This window comes from Lagopus leucura, unplaced genomic scaffold (assembly GCF_019238085.1).
Source record: "Lagopus leucura isolate 7727_CA_CO unplaced genomic scaffold, USGS_WTPT01 Super-Scaffold_73, whole genome shotgun sequence".
NCBI classification, from domain to species: Eukaryota; Metazoa; Chordata; class Aves; order Galliformes; family Phasianidae; genus Lagopus; species Lagopus leucura.
This window is the reverse complement of record NW_024962252.1, coordinates 79,128,170-79,149,270: the sequence shown is the minus strand read 5'-3', so window position 1 is coordinate 79,149,270 and position 21,101 is coordinate 79,128,170. Positions and strand designations below refer to the sequence as shown.

The following is a 21,101-nucleotide window of genomic DNA, read 5'->3' as shown; positions in this document are numbered from 1 at the left end:
AGTTGATTTTTATGGTGTCCAGGATTCCATGGGAGCCTTCAGGTGGCTCCGTTGCACACTTCTGAATCAAATTTCTAGGTAAAGACCTCTGAGATGTGAAGAATCCTTCTAGCTTGCACTGCTGTCACATATTTTCTAACAGTAGCCTGTTTTCTAACAGGTTCCTTCATTATTTTGTCATGGAGCGAGAGAGTATTTTCAAAGAATTTAATAAGTGAGAAGACAAGTGCTTTAAACATTGAATAACCAATGTTTTGAGTAAAAAACAATTTATAAAAATCTTAATGATTTAAAATGCTGAATATGTATTTCACTAATTAGTTCTTTTGGCTGTTGTCAACTCTCGATTGACAGAACAAATTTTCCTCATCAGCTGTTGGTACAGTGAGAGAAAATGCTTTTGTAGTTACTGTATAAGTCTCTCTACAAGCCTGTGTAGTGGGGAAAGAGAAAAGGGGGGGGCGACACCGGCGGGGGTAGGAGAAGGGGAAAGTACAGGGAAAGAGAAATTTGCCCTGCAGATCTGAACAAAATAAAAAAGCAGTCACATTTTTTTTTTTTCCTAAAAGCCCACTTTCTGCCTATTCAGTACTGTTACACTCAACTTGCAAAACAGACTTGAAGAGACAGAAGTCTTGATTTTTGCAGTAACCTCCACTCAGGAGTCCCTCGTGACCTCAGGGCTTTGGCACAGCTCTGCATTGCACCTCTTCATATGCTTCCTCTTGGCTTCACACAGGTACTAGCATTGCTTGCATGCAACCTTGTACAGGGCTGTTACCTCAGTCACCTGAAATAATATTGGCAGTGCAGAGTATAAACACATCACTGTGTGCCACTTTTTTTTTTTTTTTTATTAAACCCAGATGTGGCTCTTGTTATCTATAGGTGCCTTACCTTCATTTGCTTGGGTACCAGTATCCTACAAAGAAATCTCTGTTGTACTGCATTAATGCACTGGGGGCAAAACAGCTGCAGCTTCAGTTGGAGGTTGCACAGATACAGGGCAGAGGTGTTCCTCCAGATCTTGACCTCCTCAGGAATTGGGTCAAAAGGCTTGATTTTTTTTTTTTTTTTTTTTTTTTGTATGGGTATAAATTATGTTAAGCAGCTGACTTTGTAAGCCCGTAGCTAAACTGGTAATGTTTTGAAAATTCACCAGCAAAATCTTTAAGGCTTTTATAATTAGCATTTGAAAATGTCATCATTTCTTCCTGTTAATTCATTGAAGTAGGAAGCCAAGGGTATTACATTTGGGAATGTCAGAACAAGTACCAGAAATGTACGAAGGTGACACCTTTCTGGGCTTGGGAGGGATTTCTTCAGTATTTTGTTTTTGAAAGTCTCACCAACTGTAGTAAGTGTAGTTTACTTCTGATGAGAGCCTTAATAAAAATGGGACTAGTATAAATGGTGTTGTTATTCTTCATTGCAATTTTAATACAAATTTTTCAATTTTAATTAAATTTCTACTAAGACTTCTCTGCTCAAAGGCAGAACTTGTGCAAGAAGAATTTATGCAAGAAGAGGCTGATGTAGAGATTTTGGTAGCCCTGTATTCAGAGATGTTTCTTGGTCTAAGGGAAATGTAGTTACAGGCTTTTATTCCAAATCAGACAAATGAGAGCTCTGACCACCAGGCATTTAGCTGGGGCGGCGTGGGTCTCTCCCAAGTTTTTGTTTTTAACATAAAACTTCAAAAGGCCTTGTTTTTCATCCCAACGGGGAACAGGAAAAGGTTTTGCTTGAAAGCTGAAACAGTTTAATGGTACCGAAGCACCATTTCATATCCATATGTAATCCAGAATTGAGTTTGTCAGCATAGTCTAAATTTCATCTTTGATCTCTAAAAGGGAAAGGCAGCCCATGAAAGTACTGCTGAACTAAGACCATAAACAGGCTTAAAATACCACATTCTGATAAAGGGTAACACTATATTTTGATGTTGCATATCTGACCAAATCCAGGGCCTGGTGAATTTAACCGGAAGACATACAGTGCAATAAAAAGTTTTGAAATTTGATTTCATTTTTCCCTAGCCCTTATTTGAATTTCTTTGCTGATTTTTAGTCCCATTGTCTCTTCCCAGAAGCATGGCAGGGCAAATCACTTCTTGACAGTCTCTAGAATGGTGCATAGATTTCTGTGGAGAGATCTTTGAAGAGATAATTTGATGCTGATGGCCTAGCTAATTCTTGTTTAGCAGTAGAATGGAGAGAGACAAATAATCTCTGCCTCTCCCCACATCCTGGAGAAGGACAAGCCAACCACATTCCTTGCAGCACCTGCGGGGCAGCTTTGAGGACTCTCATCTTTTATAAAATCAACAAGAGCTCTGTGGATTGTAAGAACTGAGCATGCAGGGACCTGGAGCAGGAGAATGCTATACCACTAGAAAAGCTGTTACTGTTGAGGCATTCTCAGCGTGAGTTTAAAAAAACCTGGTGTTCTCAAATGCCTCTCTCCACTGATCCTTGAGACCTGTAGAAAGAGATGTGCCAGTAGGGAAAAGTTCACATATCTAGCATAGATCTGTCGCCAGTGGAATGTAAGGGAAGTATAGCATAGGCATAGTTATCAAAAGAGCTGTAAAAACAATCACTGAACTTTCTACTGAGTCAGTGAGGAGAGATGGGGCTCTGGGTGACCTGAGATGGCTTAGCCATTTTCTGACTTTTACTCTGATTTTATTCATGGAAAACTTGTTTTCCTCTCTGTGAGCTACAAATAACCAGTCACCTAAAACATTAAGTAATGAAATTCAAATGTACTGAGTTAATCACTGGAAAAGTGCTTCATCTGGAAACTCCATGGGGGATCATGTTTCAGAACACAAATGTCCTTGTACAGTATGCATTTCCTCTTTGGTTCGTAGGTTTGTTCATGCAGTGATTTTGAGTAATATTGAATTACTGCCTGAAGCCATGCCTGACTATCTTTTTCATTAATTACCTTCCGTGGCTTTGGGACAGATTAACTGATAAATATATGGATCCCTGGTGTAGTAACCTTTACCGTGTACTTAGAATAACTGATAGGCATGTAATCTCAGAATCTGTGAATTTTTTTTTCTTTCTTCTCACAGATTACTACTATGTTCTTGCTATATGAGTAGCCTGTCCACACTGCTATATTGTGTTTGTTGTACGGTGCTGCTAACCCAGCAGCTGCAACACACTACACCAGTCCAAAAGGAAGATAGGTATGACTTTGCAGACAATGGATTTGTTTCTTCTTTGTCTTTTTTTTTTTTTTTTTTTTTTAGTGTGTTATTAAAGATGGGAGAAATTTTGTAATCTGGGCAATGGATACTTCAGAGTCGATAAAGGAGAGCAAATCAAACAACCATTTTTCTGTGTTACTTCTCATTAGGTGTCTCAGAAGCTGGTTGTTCTGGAAAGGTGCTCGCTTGTAACCCTTCCCATGTCAGACACCATTTTGTCAGACTGCCTCTCTGCTGCCATCAGAGGGAAAATGTAACAGGATATAGGTAGGAAGCTCAGCATCTGCTGCCATACTACCAACATTCATCTCTGATACAGTGAGTCAAAATAATAAAATAGGAGGCAATACTTTCAGAGCAGCCCTCACAGTTTCATATAATTAATGTGAGATAAAACGGTCTTTTTACCAACAAAGGATCTCAGGTGAACAAAACTTTTCACTGCCATTTAATGGGTTTGATCTGAATTGGTTATCCCTTTATCTGATTCCCAATAATCTCAACGTCCTTATCATTTCTAGCATCTTTGTCTAGCATCTAGCATCTAGAGCTGTTCTCTAATAGTATCTTTTAACAATTTTTCTTGGTCTCTGTAATTGTAAGGATGATTTGGAACAATCACAAGAGAGAGCAGTTCAGGTGATGCTAAAAAGAGGAAGAGACTAAGTAAGAATTGATTAATATTTAATTCCTCTGATAAAGCTGTGCTTGAACAATTTGCAGGTTACAATTGCTGAATCCAAGAAGGTAATTATGCAAATATGAACACGCAACAGTAGTTTATAGGTCAAGATTCATGAATGAGTTTAAAAGATCTTGAATTTCAAGGATAAAATTTTGAATGCATTTGGTATTGATCCATTAAAAATTGTTTTTGAGCTCTCAACCATAACAGATTAGTTCTAGATCTAAGCTTTTTTTCTTGTTATTTTTTCTATTTTCCCACGTAATCAAATAATTTTTTTCTGACACTCTGATATAGTTTAATATGTTTCTGTAAGGTTGACTGGAAAAAAAGGGCACTACTCAAGTCAGAAAACACTGAAGATGCATTCTTAAAAAATGTGTATCCACACATATACAAAGCTATATGAGAAGAATGGGGAAAAGCCAGTTAAACCGTCAAAGCTTTAAATATGAAAGAGAACCATGAGGAGGGTAGAGCAATCAGAGTCTTTTTGATTTGTTAATCAGATTTGACAGTGATACAGAATTTCCTTCAATAAAAAGTATGTAGAAAAATGCCAACTGACTATATATGTCCAAAATCTGTAAGAGTAATGTTGCTAGTCTACAGTTGCTTAGGGTGTAGAGAGCTTTTATTTGCATGACCAAACAAGCAAATCAGTTTTATGGCAACCCCTATCCTCTTGAGCCTGAACACTCCTATTGCTAAGCATCCATATAATTTATGCCTATAGAACTACAATTCCTCAGAGTAATTTTTCTTCCATCTGTTCAGCTTGAATGGAGAACATTTGTTAAATAGTGTTTGGAGGGATGTTGGCAGTAAAATACCCTGATGTAAAAATACCCACACTGATGTTAGGCTAGTTAACTGGTCGTTGCAGGCACAAAGCTGACATTGTTATGTTACAGGGAGCTAGAAGAAGTACATATAAATGAAAAAATTTTCTTCTTTTCTTATATACTTGAATATTATTTCCCATTGTTCTTCTAAAAAGATTTAGATAAGTAACTAAATACCCACTTAGAATAATTGAAAGTAATTGCGGTCCACCTGCGTATTGTGTAAAGTTAGACTAAGTCAAGTCCTGGCAGTCTAATACTTTTTCAATTCAAGAAGCCAGAGCCATGTAAATATTGAGAGTGATTACGTCTCCTCATCTTCTTCTTCCCTTTCTTTACTTTCCAATGTTAACTGTTACAAAAAAAGAGTCAACTTGAGTTTCAGAATGTCTGCCAGAAAGCTTTTGGGATTCCCTTGGGGATTGAATTTTTCATTCTTCAGCAAGCAATGTCTGTCTCCAGAAATGCAATAGAAAAACAGTATTTTTCTTTTTCATGTAATATCAGTGTCCAAGCTAAGCAGAACTCATTTTTTTTTATTTTATTTTCAAGCCTGAATAGCATCTTGTGTTGATGCTAGTATGTGCCTTTTTTAAACCTTCATTTGTTATTATTAAGCAGCTGCTAACGTGTACACAAGTTCTTTTTCTTTTCTGGGTTAAAATAATGGCTTTTAACTTATCCGAAAGTTTCACTGCTATTGTGCTTGTTGAGCTACACTACCAGCAGTGAAAGAACGCTACTGAATGCAGCAAATGTTTGATTTATTTCTAAGCCTTTCTAAACTGTAACTCATCTGCATTTCTTTCCAGCCTTCTCTTTTTTGTTACTGGTAAAAAATTAAATAATTACCAAGTTATCTGTGATTTTTGTTGAGTTCAGTAACAAAGGAGTTTTATGTGTCCAGCAGTGACTTTACAGTGACTTTACGTATGAAACTCAAATGTGATCTAGATTTTCAAAAGTGAGGTTGGTTGAGCATATTTAAGGAGTTTTGATTTCTCAAGGAAGTACTGTACTTCTGCAGGAAGTACAGAACACTGTTCCTTCCAAGGTAGGTGAAGCTGAAATCTGATTTTTGATTATCTGTATGCAGCAAATGTACACATTTCCCTTTCCCTCTATCATCCCAGTTGTGTATTTCCAGGACCACAAAGATTTTGCTAATGTTAAAAAACATAAAAATTGTAAAAGTAAAGGAGAAGAAATATTTTTAAGCAATGTGCATACAAAGTTTGAAGAGCAGTGAAGTGTGCATACAAAGAAAGAGTGCAAAAAGTGACTTGAAGAGCTGAAACTGTTTGCCGTCTCTGTTATTGTACAGCTCATGTTCTGCAAAATCACTACTACCAACTGTGATTGAATTGCTAAGACTACTCCTTTAACTTTACAGGATGTGTAAGTCTTGTGATCCTCTTTAGACTCTCATAGGAAAACTTAAGAAACCAGTAGTATTTATAAATTATTCCTTATGGCTTTCAAGACTTTTTTTTTAACCTTCTTTCCTTTTTTAACTTGAGTTCAGGTTGATATGCAATTGACAAATAATGATGATATTTGCTTAACAACCCATAGCACACACCCAAGGAAATGCACAAATCTATTTTAGGGTTGAACTATATGATTCTCCTTTACCTGGCACCATTTGAAGTGTAGATCAGGAGACTTCTGCCAACCTAATGTCAAAAAGTGGCTTGTCCTGTCTGGCATTATTTAGAATCACTGTAGGATCGCACAGAGCTATGTACAAGCAATTTGTTCTCCAGCTGGTAGGCAGTTTTTTCAAACAGAGAGCAATTCTCAGTGTTTCCTCTCTTTCCCTGTGATCTGTTCAGAAAATTATTCCGTTTTACTCTGTAGATTTTTGTTCCATACACTTTAATGCACTTTGCTGTCCTGCCTGAATATCTTCTGTAGCATGGTGAAGTCCACCTTTTTTTTTTTTTTCATTTAGGTATCTGCTCTGGAATGAATGTGTGTTCTTATGCCTGCTTTGTATTTACATTGGAGAATAGAAGGGTGAAAGAAACACGCCTTATGCTGGAGCTAAAGTTGATTTGTTTATGAAACAAACTCCCTCAAGAAACAAAGTTTATTAAGCAAACTCTGAAGAAGCTTTGTTTCTTGCAGGCTGAAGAAGGTGGTAGGGAAAAATATTACACCAGCTGCAGATCTCTTAGGGATGCCTGGCTCTTGAAGGTGTGTGCATGTATGTGTTTCAGGGACATAGGTGAAAAAGCCGTACTGACAGAATATACTGCAGGAGAAGGGGAAAAAGGAACCTCCTGAATAGAGGTGTTATTTGTCAAAGGATCTCCACATTGCTACTGAACCAACTCTAATTCTTTTGGTCACCTAAGGAATTTAAAACTTCCTGGGTCCTTTCACGTTCCCTGCTGAAATCCCGCACTTTGTTTTTGCTCTATAGAACATTTTAGTAAGCATTAAGAGAGCAAAATAACATGCTTTAGATCTGTCCTTAGTTTGAAAACCACTTTAAGTGTCAGAAACACAAGTAGACTTAAATAATTTTAGCTTTGATATGTTGCAGCATCAGGAACACATTGTGATGGGTAATGATTTTTTTTAATTGCTAAAGTGATGCTTTCTTGTTTTTGTTTTTTAATTAACATAGCAAGATCTAGCCAATTTTGGGATGGCTTGTCATTCAAAGTTGTAAAAAGTAATACAGTTCTGTAACAATGCCTGTGTTGCAAACTGTTCCTGAGGTGGGTTAAAATATGGAGGTTAACTAGATATCAAAACTACTAGAATTATACATGTATAAAATGCATTTAGGCATACTAAATCTCATTCTACCCATCCCCTTGGCCATTTTAGAAATTGTTTTGAGGAGCTGGCTTAGCGAATACCAGCTATTGTGAACATAGATGAGGACACCAAATCAGTCCTGCGTGCTCAGGCTGAAGCTGTACCACTTGTGTTTGTTCCTCCCCAGATTTTATAACCTCAGGACAGTGCTGCAGCAAGTGAGCTGACTGGGTGATTTAAACACAATTTTCTCCCCTTCGAGCCTCTGCAGATTTTGTTTCACAGTAGAGGGCAGTGTGCAGTTGGAGTTCATCCTCTCGAGAAGTGCTGCGTTAACTTGATTTCTTATAGGCAGAAGGATTCCAGGGCGCACTTCAAACTTACAATTTTAGCTCCACTCTATGCTTATGCCTAATTAAGGTAGTTCTATTTTACTTAAGCTCTTGCTTTAGTTTGCATTGGATTTTTTTTCCCTTTGTCTGCTCCGCTGCCATGCCTTTTTAAATAGCGGCAGCGTTCCATCCCAGATATGGCTATATTTTAGTGGTCAGCAAGTACATTGCTATACTGAGTATTTAGTTAAATGCCTTGTAGATCTTTCTGTCTAAAAAGAGCTCCATTGAGACTAAGAGGATATTATTATTCATAATGTGGTGACTAGTTTCACACATGGCTGAAGCAAAATAAATCATCACTGTTTTTAACAAAACAGTGAGTAGACCTCTTGTTGACCACAGCATATTTGTGGTCAACAAAGAAAGAGTCTTTTATAGATATTAATATGCTGCCAAGGTGCTTTAGCTGAGATTTTTGCCTTAAGGGAGGTGGGCTTCCACCACTACATATTCATGCTTTTCTGCTAAGCCTGTTTCTAGAGCCCCACTCTTACAGAAGGACTTGATACAAAATCCGGTCCTGAAAAGAGAAAGTGATCATTGAAATAATTGATACAGTTAAATATTGCCTAAATGCTGAATCTGACAAGAAAATGAACAATGCTCTTGAGTGTTTAGGCAGTAATTTTTAGTTTTGAGTGGTCCTAAGCAAAACAACAGACATATCGGCACTTCTGTGATGCACACTAGCATAAAGCCCATTTATCTTGAAGGTTTTAAGCAGGCCTGAAGGATACCAAAGCATCACACTGATCCTCTAGTTGTTCATGCTTCTGGTTCTTTGCAGTTAAACTGGAGTTCAAACATTAATTATAATTGATCTGTTTATTACTCAGACAAGGGAATGAAGTTGTTTGGGAATGCTGTCATCTTCTGATTAAGCACCCATACAATGCTATATGACTTCTGTGAACTGACTGGGTGCGAAACAGAGCAATTTCCTACATGGAAAGTCCTGCTGAACAGACACTGGTGGCAGCCAACACTGGTTCGTAAATGCTCCCTCTCATCACTTTTCAGAAGTTAATTTGAACTTTTCAGCTTGTGTACAGACATCTACCCAACTGAAAACCCCACCAGAAACTCTTAATTCCTTCTTCCAAAAAGCAGGAAGTTGGATCACATCAATATGCTGCTTAAATAATGCAAAAGAAATGTAGTTTGTGATGGGAATGGCGAGAGGAAAAGATCTGAAGCAGTATAAAAAGAATCATGGGTTGTGAGAAAGTATAAAATAGGAAAGCCCTTCTACATGGCGTATAGTTATGTAAACTGAAAGCAGAACTTTTACTCAAAAGGCTTACATTTGACTTGTTTCTTTAACATTTACAAAAGGCCCTACTCTGATCTCAACCAACTGTAAAAAAGAGCCAGCTCCACTGGACTTAGCGAAAGCTCCGTGAACTTCAGGGAGGGAAATCTTGTGTGAAATAAGAAGCAGTGTCATCTCTGTGAATTTATCTAAACCTTGTTGTAGCTCTCCAGATGAACTTTGAGTGTTGCATATTTGCAAACATTAAAAATGCAGATAGTTTATTGAAGACATTTCTCAGCCTCTGGTACGTTAATAAATAAACTTAGATTGCATCTGTGTGGCATACAGAGTGCACTCCCAGTGTTTACATCACTCCATAGAGGGAAATAAGTGATCTCTGCTATCTCTAAACCACACTAAAAACATCTATTGTCTGATTTAAAAAAATACCTTAAAATATTCATGTCTGACTAAAGGTTTTATTCAACCTGCTGTGTGCTGAAAGTGGAATAACTGTACTCACATAGACTTTGTGACTGGAAAATGAGATTCATCAAGATTTGGAATCTGTATGTGTGAACTGAGATCAAGTTTACTATTTTATTTACAAGGATAAATTGCTCTAAAAATTATCTTGAGGGGGAAAAAAAGAACAGCAAACAAACAAACAAAAAACAAAACCACGCTTGTGAGCCAAAGCATATCTACATAAGCAGATACAGGTAAAGCCGAGCCTATGCTCTGTTCTGCCTATGCTACGGGCTGGCCACATATGAGCCAGTTCATAAATGACATGACTGAATCAGCATCTCTATGAAGTGATATCCGGATAGCATACACTATTTCCATTTAGGACATCTGTAGCTTACAGAACAGTTTTGAATAGGAAATGGTTTCTTTCTGGATAAATGCATGTGTAGAAATACAATTTAGAAAACTTCATGTAGCAACTGTGTCCTGAGCCAAAAAATATGTCTCGTTGCCCAGCTGTTACACATGAGGGCTCCTGGCAATTCTCTGGAGAAATATGAACAGGAATTATTGGTCTCAGAAATGAAATTCAGCTGAAGAGATTAGATCTTAACTAATGTGATTTTCTGTCATCTGTGGTAAACAGCCACGGTCCACAAATTGAGCTTCTTTTAAGGCACTTGGCAAACAGTTTTTCTAAGTAAGGCCTAGAAACTGTTTTCCCGAAGTTTCCTGGAATTCTGTCTATGCCTTTAGCTACTGTAATACCCACCATCTTATTCATCATCCTGGGGCTTTTTCCTTTCCACACTGGTGCTAAATATGGACTGTTAAAGAGGTCTTCATTGGTTCCTGCTGAAGCAGTTCTGTTGGTTGCTGTGGATCAGAAATTCTGAATGGCAGGAGCAGGAAAGCAGGTGACATTTTATAATGCTTTCCTGTGGGGAAAAATTTCTCTTTTGGTATTTCAGTGCCAACTTTGTGCAAATGTCATTAGTTTTGTGATACAAAAATGAGAAATCTTGATGAGTTTCCATGCGATCAGGCACAAACATCAGTTTGTGGCTTTGTCTATCATTCTGCCTTCTTCTGTATTAAAGCTGGATGTTTCTGTGCTTTTGTAGAAGCTGCTGCACTTTTTCCCTGGACAAGAATGATGGTTTCTCAGAGAGAGTCCAGAAGTCATCTTTGGAGTCTGGATGCTATTTCTGCTTCAGAGTCTCTCTGCCATGAAAGAAGCATGCACACAGCCTTCTTCCTCTGCTGCTGCCTGTGAGATGAAGGTATTGCTTTTGTTTTACGCGCATTCTGTGGATGAAAGACATTTTAAATGTCAGAGTGTGGAAGTTTGTAATGACCCAGTAATTCAACAGGATTTCACTTCTTGTGCCTACTTCCAAGTGTTAAAATCTTAGAAATATACATTAATACTTTCAGAGGAAAAATACTACTGGAAGTCTCTGAGTTATGAGCAGAAACTTGCTCAACTGCAAGTAACTTGGGAGGGTCATTCAGCTGAGCTGAGAAACTTCAGAAGTCTGCCAAACTTGTTCCCATGTGTGACAGTTCAGCTCTTCCTCAGACAGCAGAGCTCCCTAGTAATGGCACGAAACATCACCTTCCTTCTCTTCCTCTGCAGAGCAGAGCATACCATGCTGCCAGTGCCTTCAGCTTTATAATGTGAAAAGCAATGCTAGCCACTGAGGCACTTGCATTTTATCAATAAGAGCAGGGTGAGAAGCCATGCTAGGATATAACAAACCTGACCTTTCTGTTCATAGGTACCAGGCTGCTCAAGCCAGTCACAGATATTTTAGCTGGTATTTTGTCTAGGCCAAGCCGTTCTTGAGAAGTAAAGCTTGTTTATAAAACCTCCACTAAAAGCAGGTGTTGCAGACATCCCATTAGTAACCTTTGACTTACCTTCCCCTTTGAAACTTTTCATCCCAAAGGACTGACGTTTCAAAGCCTTTATTCTTCTTTTTTTTTTTTTTTGTCCCTCCACGTTTGCATATTGTAAACATTTTTCTTCTCTGCTCTGATGGAACAGAGCCAAAAATCTGCACAATGGGGGAACTAGATGTTAATGAGCAGAGATTGTGGGAAAATGTGTACGGGGCTGCCCTGCCTGACCTGCATGATAATGCTACATTTAGCACATTCTTTTCCATTGGGGTAGCAGGCCTTGAAATGGTAGCAAACAACACATATTGTGAAGGTTTGTTTTAAAGAAAACTACTTTCTTCAGAGAGTGGAAATAACAAATTATTTATTGTATACAGTTGGCAGACTGACAGCTGGCCCTGGAAATATTTATGCACAAATAGAGGTGTGAAAATATATATTCATGTTTTCAGTAAAATCACTTTACATGAAAGTTTAAATGTTCTAAAACACTGGTATTGCATACAGACTCATGCTGAATTGAGAAAGTTTACAATGACTGTGGTATTTAGGAACTGATGAAGAAAAAATGGCTATTGGGTCTGTTAGGACAAAACATATTCAAGCACTTTGGCATCTTCTAAATAGTTTTTTACTCTAGCTGTGCTCATGGCCCCTTTTTAATGTGTTTATGTCAGTGGAGTTTTGTTTGTACAAAACGCTCCTGAAAAATTAATTTTGGCTCCTCTGAGTCAAGTTTCATTTAATCATAAAACAAAATTTATGTCTCAAGCATATGAAAATCGTTAGGGGCAAAAGGATTCTGAGAACATAAACAACACCATGTGACTTAGACACCCAATTGCACAGCTTGAATCTATCAAGTGGTGAACATACTAAAATACTAAAGAGAACACTTACAGTCAGCATTTGGTGTGCAGTGAGTAGGGAGAAATTTGTTTGCACAAAACTGACTAACAAAGAGAAGTACTGAAGGGCTTCATAACAAAAGGCTGTAGGTAATTTCTGAGCAGAGAAAGGGCTTTAAATCCATTGAACAAGCTATTCCTTGCAAACTTTTTATCCAGCTATCTTTTAATTATATTTTGTATGTCCAACTCTACTCTTCCAGTTAGGGAAATAGTACTTTATGTAGTAAAAATTGCATACACATGTGAACTGTTTACAAATGACATTCCAAATTCTCATCAGGAAATGCTTATTACTTCATAATCAAAGATTCCTAAAGAGGTTTTCCATGGGGAAAGAGACTTCCCCTAATTACCTTAAAGTCAACACTTATGGAGTGGATATGGGCTCAGAGCCATGTTTTGCAAAGGACAAAGCAAACTTCTTAGTGGAACATCTGCTAGGTAAGGACAACATACCTTAGAATAGATTTACTGATTAATTCAACCTTGATCCCAAAACTACTTCTATCCTAAAATTACTGTCTTAGTTGTGCTACATGTCTTCAGGAACAGCTTCAAACTCTAGCTAATACCAGAAGTTCAGACAATATGCTTTGAAGCTACTCAAATCCACTTACATTTTTCATAGTAAAAGAAAAGAATGCAAAAACATCTATTCCCTTTTCAGGGATCTTTAAAATGGTGTGAGACACGTGTGACCAGCTGACTCCCTGCCAATTATTGGATGGATTTATTTTCTCCACAAATAATGTGTTTGTGCCATGAGCAGCCAGTGACTCCAGCTACCGTTCCCTCGGAGCTGCTTAGAGCAGCTAAAAGAGTGATAGCTGTTCGGTATGTTCCGAAGGCTATGAACTAGTTGGATATCCATGTAGGTATATCCACACTCTCATAACCATTAGGAGATCCTCCTGGATTTCAGGAGATTACTTGGGTGGGATGACCTTGCAGTTTGTTCAGGAGAAATCTTTATGATCTACATGGATATCTGTTACCAAGCTGGGTACAGTTAGTTCCTGTTTTTCACTCTCCTTCCTCATCTATCATTTCAGTTCTAGGTTTCCAATGTCCCCTACTACTTAGTACAGCAACTACACAACATCTCTGCATTGTCAGATATTTCTGGATAATGATTTAAATCAAACCTTGAGGTACTTTCAAGACAAGCGCCAACTTGGTGACCGTGTCCATCCTTTCTTGGTTAAACTTCGGCTTGTCTGCCATTCTCATGGAGCTTTCATTTTATCATGTGCCTTCTGTTTATTTGTCTTCCTCTTCATTAGACTCAGGGGATGTTGTGGTCTATGCTTTGGAGACTGCCCCAAGTGAAAAAGTCAGGGAGTTGCAATATGTCTGGAAAAAAGAAAGCAGAAACAGAGTGTCTGTAGTGGAAGAAGGAAGAGAACCCAGGAAAGTTACTTGTTCTGTTCATTCTTCAGTACTTGTTGGGTTCTAACTACCATGTGACTTTGATTTCAATTTATTAGCTGAAATTCTGAAACGCAAAGACCATCACATCGCAGCTCATAAATGGTGATTATGCCCCTGCTGTTGATGAGAGCTCCCACTGAATACTGAACTTACATTCTTGAAGCTTTGCTTTCAAAGCCTTGCAGAAAAAAAGGAAAAAAAAATAAAATATATATAGTTCTATCTTCATAAGTCAGTTCTTTTAGCTTCACTGTTTGTATATACTTGTACTTGTTTGTATTTACTTGTATGTAAATGCTGTAAGAGATTGCATCAAGGTCAGATAATGCACACTGGCCTGGGCTGCTTCTACTTAATGCTGACTTCCCTTTCAGCAATTACCATCAGTTGGACTAAGTGTTTCAGGGGAATAGGATCAGATCTTAGTCTTTCCTGCACTGACTATTTTGAGAAATAGAAAGTATTCGTCTTACCTTCATTTCCCACAAACCTCTGAGTATTCAGAGCGCTCAAAGTTGGAGGAGTGACAGTTTTCAGCAACAGCTGGCTGCCTGCACCCATGCTCCTCTGAAGAGATTAGATGGAGAGTTAAGTTAGATGTATTTTGGGCTGTTCTTTCTAAGCCTTTTAAGTTAAATGTGAGGCTTATTTAGAAAAACATCGCTATTAAGAAAAGCATTTAAGCACAAGATAAAACATGATTCTAGATAGGAATCAACAAGCCTTTGATTAGATGTTTCTTAAAGTAGGTCCTTACGGAGTTGATCTCACATCATCTTTTTCTTTCTTTCTCTGTTGCAAAAAGATGTTATCTTCATAACATCTACTATAAATCCTTCTCCAATACTTGTGTAATCCATTACCAATATTTGGCCACCTTTAGATTTTTTAATACAATGCCCCATAATTCTCATTAAAAGCGGTACCAGTGTTGCTATTTTACAAATGTCCTGAGTTACAGAGAAAATAGTTTTCCCACTCTCACAAAAGGAAAATAGTACTTACGGAGTCTGGTCATTTTTGCTTTCCTTACTGCATTCTCCTTCCTGAAAATGGAGAAAAAGATTTATTTTGGGACAGTGATGTTTCCCAGGGGGATTGTGGCTCAACTCTCAAAAGAATTGAGCTTTTGCTTTTGCTGCCAAAAAACTCCTCTCTTTCATGACTTTAGCTATGGGTGACCCTCTATTAAAAGTCTTGTTCTGCTGTGATTTATAAATATATCTTAACTGATAAATGAATTATTTCCTTCAGTTAGACTATTGTTACGTAGTTAAGATACATTGCTAAGCAGTGTTAGTAAATTCACAGCACCGCCGTAGAATTACTAGTTTGTCATTTGTCTTGTGTTTTCATTTCTTGTAGTTATGCCCTGTACATTTTTACCTTTCTAGCATGACTTGGACTCAGTTTGAGTAAGTGTTGTCAATCATTATTGCATGATATAGAAACAATACTAGAAAACAAGGTCTTGCCATTTTCAATCTAACAGAACAGCTCTGTTGCTGATATTGTCTGACTGCATAACAGATGGTCTAGTGTCCCATGAGAAGACAGCCACTTCCTTGCATAATAAACAAAGAAGGAGAAGTTGTCTGCAAACCATTAGCATATTGTAAAGCTAGATGCAATGTCTTGATATTGTCAGAATGGGTTCCTCAAGCACATTTCTTTGATATTCTGTCATAAGTTAGATACAAGACAGCATTAAATCAAAATTAAAACTTTAAAAGGCTGCCAACTGTTTAACTGTTCCCAACAATAGAACGCCAGTAAAAAATATCCTCCATTTTCTAAACATTGACAAGCAACTAGCTGATAATAAAGGTTTGAGTATGGGTACCTTTTATTAGAGGAAGACAAGATTATTAAGCCCACGTGTCACATTCCCAACAATGTGGGGGAGATTCCTTTCTCCTTTTTCCTTTTTACAAATCAAGACGTTAGTTCTAGTGCTGTTCTTGCTTGAAGTGCAGATTTGGAATTGTATAGTGAAAGCTTATGAAATTCTTGGCTGTTTTAAGAGTATTTTCCCTTAAAATTGAATGTTGACATGTTATGTGTATATAGATATCTGCATACGTATGTATATATAAAATGTATGTTGTATTTAATAATATATGTATAATGTAATTATATAGAGAGAATATACAAGGACTACTCCAAAATTAATACCTCCTGCTTCATGATGTTGGCCCACATTGTCAGAGGCAAATGGTGGTGTTATGGCAGTAGAGAATTTAACCTTCCTCCCAGTATCCCATTACACGTTGTTGCCGTGTGATGGATGGCAGCAGAGTGGCTGTCTGATAGAATGGTCTCTGACATGGAAGCGTGCATGAAGTAAAGAAGTGGAATTGAATTCCTACATGCAGAAAAAAATGGCACCCATTGACATTCATCAAGGCTCGCTGAATGTTTCTGGAGGCCAAACAGTGGATGTGAGCACAACATGACGGTGAGTGGTGCATTTCAGCAGTGCTGACAGCAGGTCACCTCTGCTGATGCAGATTCTTAAGAGAATGTCATACTGGCTCTTGTTCATTGCTGGTGAAAATGCACAGCAAATGGTGGTGACTGTGTTGAAAAACAGTATTTTGTAGCTGAGAATTTGCTCTATCAATTACTGGTCATGTGCTCTTTCTATGTTGTAGTTTCTTTGGAAATATATAGGATGCATTACTTTCAGAGGAACCTACTCATATGTCTATGGCTGATTGCTTTTGAAAAGAATTAGAAGTAGAAATAAGTGACGTGTTGCCATTTGCAGAGGAATGAAGCTTTTTTGTGGGGAAGCAGGTTTTGCACCTTTTAAAAAGAGTACTAAATATGGTGTTCCAAAATTAAGCTACAAATTATTCTTTCCGATTCTGCCAGGAAAACAAAACATAGCAAACCATTTTTGTACATCTTAAACTTTTTTTAACCAATGATTTATGGCACTGTTGGCACAGCATCTTAAAAAAAAATAAAAGGGGAAGAAAAAAAATCACCCAAATTCCAGATGTGTAAAGCTATTAAAGTTTGGAGATCATGGTCTTACTGAGCAATATGCTATTTACTTATTTGCCCAGATAGGTTTTAAGTCCTCCACCATAAACATTCAAAACAGAAATAACCCCAGTGATTTGCGGGGAAAAAAAATCCAATCTGGATAGATTTAGTTGAAGATCTCCTTTTTGTCTGTCTTGAAGCTAGGAAAGTTTTAAAGCTAGAACTAAAGTCTTTCCTGGGCATTGCTAAAGGCATTAAAGGAAGTATTTTAAGCTGACGCACTGCCAAAATACGAAGAGAAACACTGCAGACTGTTTCTGTTTGTCTATTATCAGTTTTATTGCTCATATTTCTGTTTCTAGAACACAGTCTTAGCAGAGAAAAATTCAGAAGAAAATATACTGAAATTAATATAAGCCGCACTTAACACTTTCTTATGTGCTTTACGCTGACAGAAATGGATCTAATTTGCTAAAAATGGGTAGAAACTGAGAGGGATTTTTTCAGAAAGAGTAGTCACTTGAGTTTTTACATTCACAATATGTGAATGAATATGCAGCATAATACATCTCCTGAAGTGTTTCGACTTTTTTGATTGGTGGTTATGTGTACATTTTCCACTTGACCTCTTTGAGAAAATGCAGAATTTTCTCCATAATCTACAGGGTATGAAATTCTACATGTTTTCTGGAAGCACAAATCCTGAAAATGCAACTTCACATTTCACTGCTTGTAACCATACTTGCACTTTGCATTCCTGTTTCATTCAAAGATGTAAACTGCATATTACTAGAGCACCATAAGCCATGTACAGTGCTTATGATGTTTGCTAATTAGTGAATTCAGATCATCCAGATGTATTGCAGGAGTCTAACCTCCTTAAGTTTAACGTGGGGTTGTGTGACAATTATCAGATTATTTAAAAATTTCTGCTATTAATCTTCCATTTCTATTCATTGTTCTCTCTTATCTTTACTTGTCTTAGGAAAAGAAATGAAACCCACTTCTCCATAAAGTCTATGTACGTTGTAAAAGTAACAATACCACACTTAGAGCAAACACTGTAATAATAGGAAACAAGTATATTATTCTATAACTCATTCTTTATCATTCAGAATCTATGTATGTGCAAAGGACCTCGGGGCAGTTAGTGGAGTACAAAACGGGGCAGGGGGCTCGAAGCAGGGTTTTGATGCTTTGAAGCAGCTTTCCAATGTATTTGAAACAGTACAAAGAATAGTAACTTTCCCTTAATCCTCTCTCTGAATAAAACAGTGACATTTCAAAGGCTGCAACAGTTTTGAATATATAATTAAGCTAAGCCCCTTTAACTTAGCACCATACTAATTCTATGGGATCATATGTAACCAATGGCTAAAGCGAATAACTGGATAAAGATTTGTGCCTCAAGTTTAGCAGGACCCCTGAATCGTACTTTGAACCAAACCAACCCTGAGCATTCTTTGCCCTCATTCATTCCCAATAGGCCCTTTTCTGAAAAGCACAGGCAAAACAATGCAACAACTCTTTTGAGCAGGGCTTTTTGGGTCCTGGAAAAAGTTTGAGAATAGAAATATTTCGGCTGCTCTGTTTGTAATGAGACTCGTTGCACTGCCTTTTGTACCTGTTATCATCTTCAGTAAATTTGCAAGCCTGCTAGAGTAGACTACAGCTAGAATTCACACACTTCTTCCAGTGAGGCCATGAAATAACAGTTTTGTTGATGAGTGCTTCTACAATACTATAATTGCAGCAGTTTTTCTCATATTAGCACATATAATTATTTTTCGTGTCAGAAAGTCTTATAATGCCTCCCTCACAATGGTCAGTGATCGAGTCCGAGTCAGCCTTTTGGACTACAAAATTACACTGCTTAAGTGTTTGTTCTGTACATTGATTTCAATGCTAAACTTTCTTCTTTCTCCTTTTGCACTTTATAACCTCTGATTTCATATGTCAGAAGAAAATGATGACGTCAAACATGAAATCAAAAGCACTAATGCTACTGATAATATGCTTCAAATGAGAGATTAAGAGATCTGGTTAAAATGATGGAGGAGAAAGGCAGGGAAGGGAAAATCAGAATCAGTGAACGAAAGCTTTTGTGCTGATCTTAACAGCACAGCCAGAGTCCATGAGAGCGATTGTGTTCAATTGATATCAACAGATACAGCTGGGGGTTCTGGTGTCAGATACTGTGATCTGATGTGTATTATGGGTTTCTTCAGGAATCTGCTCCATCTCCTGGCTTCTGCTGCTTCTGTTCTGGCACACTGGGTGGCAAGTGTCGCTTGGTGCTGGAACTGAAGATCTCAGACCACAGCCCTGGCTGTGGTTTGGCAGTATGGTTGTCAGAGATCTCTTACAAAAGTGAGAGCTATGGCTTACCAACCCAGTTCCCTCACTGCAACAGGCAAGAACATTACTGCAATCTGGTTTATAAATATAATTCCCTTCATGGTAAAACAGACAGCTTCTTGCTTGTGCAGCCCTAGCAAGCTGCTCAGGAAGCATACTGCCACAGCAATTGGGGATTTTCCCCTAATTTCCAGTCACATTGAGAGCTGTGCCAAGCTCTTTGCTCACTGTGCTGCCTAGAGCAGATGAAATAATTGAGTATGTTCAAGTCCTTCTTGGCCTACATTTTGTTGAGCTAATAAGCCAAGTTCCCTTACTTGTCTCTTGTTAGACAGGCTATCCATTGCTCTTATCATTGGAATTGTCCTTTGTACATTTTCCCGTCTGAGTTTACCTTTCTTAAATGTCAGTGATGAGAATTTATATGCACAGCCTCAGGTGAATTAGTACCAGGGCATGGTGCAGGAGTTTTAATAATTCCCTTTTGTACCTTGCCTGAAGCCTCCTGAAATTGCATTTGCCTCTGTAAGTGCTGACTGTGATCAAATAAAATACCATGCTCACTTTCCTCCTTTGTTACGTAAGTCATGGTGTTGGCTTGTAAAAGAAACTCTGTTTTTCTCTTATTGATATAACACTGCAGTCTATGCAGCTGAACTCTGTTAAGATCATTCCTGTACAATGCTCCTACGTGGGCTGGGCTCCCTGGCTCTATGTGGTCATCAGCCTTTGTTAGAGAGTACACTTATGTTGCTTGTTACTTTCATTAATGAGTTTAGTATCAAATACGTTCTGTTCCAGTCTGATAGCCTTTGAGGTGGACATCTAATAACCTTCCAGTTCTTCAATTGACTTTTTGATATAATCAATTGTCCTTGAGTTGTTTTTTTTATAATAAAACGCTGGTACTTAAACTCACCGTTTCCATAATAAACTGATTTCTTCCTTTGGAAATGTTCCTAATGATTTCATGAAAGTCAGCTGATTTCCTTCTTTGTGCGGACAGAGGTACTTTGTCAGAGTGCTGCAAGAGTAGTGTATCACATTTACCTTTGGCACACCTCAGGTGTATTTTATTGTTTTCTTTTTACATTCAATTATTCTTGTTTTAACCTTAATTATTCTTTGTAGGCTCTTGTATGTTACTGAATAACAGCCCAGGCTGAGTTCTATGGTTGGCTCATATTACTCTTTCCCTTTCTGAAGAGGGGGAACTAGGTTTTTTATTCTCCAGTCATGTAGCATGAGGCAGTCAGCACTTTTGTATCGAGCCTACTTTGTATTTTTTACTTGAGTGCATTTCACTCTCAGAATTTCCTTCTATCCTGTACAACTTTCACATTAATTACCTTTCTCTGTACTATTGTTCAATTTCATTAGAAAATGAGTTTCTCTCAACAGCAATAACAAGATCTTTGTAATTTCCCAAATATCATAATTAAAATCTTTGTTTCATTGTGTTCTCAAGTGCTTTGCTAACCCCAGACAAAGAGGGGATTTTCATTGTCGCAGGATTCAGATATCAAATCTGTCTCTTTCATCTGCCTTTCACCTTTAGAAAATCTTCTCATGAAAATGTATATGATTTCTGAGGTGGGGAGTAATGTAAGGAGCCAATACCTGACTTTTTCACACCTGTCAGCTCTGTAACCTTTTTCTTCAGGGCTTCAATAATTAGATCTGTGTGAAGTTTCACAAATAAAATGGAACTGGATGACTCCAGAATCTAATCAGGTCAAAAGCTAAATTCCTCTGGTGTGCAACTTGTTGCTCTTGGCTGAATTGCAGCCCTGTAAAGTGGAATTGTTAGATCCTTAACTTTAAAATATTAACTTCTTTTTTCTTTTTTTTTTTTT

At 37.7% G+C, this 21,101-nt stretch overlaps 2 long non-coding RNA genes across 4 annotated transcripts in view; one reads left to right on the top strand and one right to left on the bottom strand.

Moving 5' to 3' along the window:
- Nucleotides 1-9,574: 9,574 nt before the first annotated feature.
- LOC122191891 lies at nt 9,575-14,987 on the bottom strand. Its single transcript, XR_006182484.1, has 4 exons — nt 14,899-14,987; nt 14,367-14,460; nt 13,608-13,815; nt 9,575-10,954 (listed from the first exon to the last, which is right to left on the bottom strand). It is a non-coding gene; the product is annotated as an uncharacterized LOC122191891 (long non-coding RNA).
- Nucleotides 10,775-21,101, top strand: part of LOC122191880 — a 104,153-nt gene continuing 93,826 nt past the window's right edge. For all 3 annotated transcript variants that reach the window (XR_006182482.1, XR_006182481.1, XR_006182483.1), the window contains exon 1: nt 10,775-10,929. This is a non-coding gene — a long non-coding RNA (uncharacterized LOC122191880). The remainder of the gene's footprint in view (nt 10,930-21,101) is intronic.